The sequence below is a fragment of the Filicampus tigris genome, chromosome 4 (genome assembly GCF_054856515.1).
Source record: "Filicampus tigris isolate MCC_2025a chromosome 4, RoL_Ftig_1.0, whole genome shotgun sequence".
Taxonomy (NCBI): domain Eukaryota; kingdom Metazoa; phylum Chordata; class Actinopteri; order Syngnathiformes; family Syngnathidae; genus Filicampus; species Filicampus tigris.
The window spans coordinates 17,652,676-17,654,050 of record NC_141220.1 but is presented as its reverse complement, the minus strand read 5'-3'; positions in this window follow the sequence as shown (position 1 = coordinate 17,654,050).

Sequence of the window (1,375 nt, the reverse complement as noted above, 5' to 3'; positions counted from 1 at the left end):
TCTGCTTGAGGCTTTTTATTCTGTAAATAAATGACGAGTTGTGTTTTATCCATGTAAAAAAAAAATATATATATATATATCACAACATGTTGTCAGGGTCCTTCACATGCTTTTGATTCAAAGTTGCAAAATGAGCCACACACACAGTAAGTGTACGTGCTGGTTTAAACATGCGGGATGTCAGCATTGGAAAACGATTATGATTAAAATCTTTAAGAAAGGACTTTAACCTATAAGGTTCCAAATCGCATTGTACTGCTTAATAGTTGACTGCCTATTGTAAAAAAAAAAAAAAGCATTCAATTGAATTGACTGATGAGCTAAGCATATTTAAAGCTACCACGTGGAATATTCTGGACTGATGTCAAAGTACAGGGTTGATGGATGCAACTGTGTGCCAAAACATACATGTTCAAGGGTAAATAGCTACTATCAGACATTGTACAGCTTTTTTAAAGTGCTTTTGTGTCTTGTACAGGATTCAATGAAGCAAATGTGCATATTTGATATACCAGGCGAAATATTTTCTGCTTTTAAACCATTTGGTTGTGTAGCTTCCTTTTTTATTTTTTTGGGGGGTAATTCTTGTTATTTAATGTGATCCTTCAGTTTCTGTGTTACCCACGTGATGTATGGTGGACCCCTGCTATTTGTGGGGGATCGGGAATGGGCCGGCCCGCAAATAGTAAAAATCTGTGTAGAATTATTGCCCATTGCAATGGGCTTTAAATTTTTTCCGACTTATTTTACTTATTTATACACTTATATGTGTGTGTGTGTATATATATATATATATATATATATATATATATATATATATATATATATATATATATATATATATACATACACACACACACACACACACACACACACACAACATACATACCTGTAATAAGTGAAAAATGGGGGTTTCCCCCCCTCCCTAATAAATAAATAAATAAATAAATAAATAGATAAAGTTACATTGAAGAAAAATTACAAAATCTGTGAAATTGCATGGGGTCGAACCGCAAGTAATCAGGGGTCCACTGTGTAGTGGCTTTTGATCACGGATAATTTTAATGCTAATCGCTGAAGCCCGACCATTCCAAAGGATTGAAAGTTGCGCTAAATGTGGCTGCTTACATGGACCCGATCATTGTATTTTATTTTTATTTCTTTTTTTTTTTGGGGGGGGGGGGGGGGACAAATGTGTCCCGACTGTGAGTTTTTTACACATTGTGAGTCATGCACAAGGTACGTTCCTCATTGTTTCCCAGGTGTAATTGCTCCTTGAATTTTCCCTTCTGGCTTCTTTGTGGAGCCAATTAAAATGAACAACATAATTAAGAGGAACAACATTCAAGAGTCAAGGACATATACAGCGCGTCTT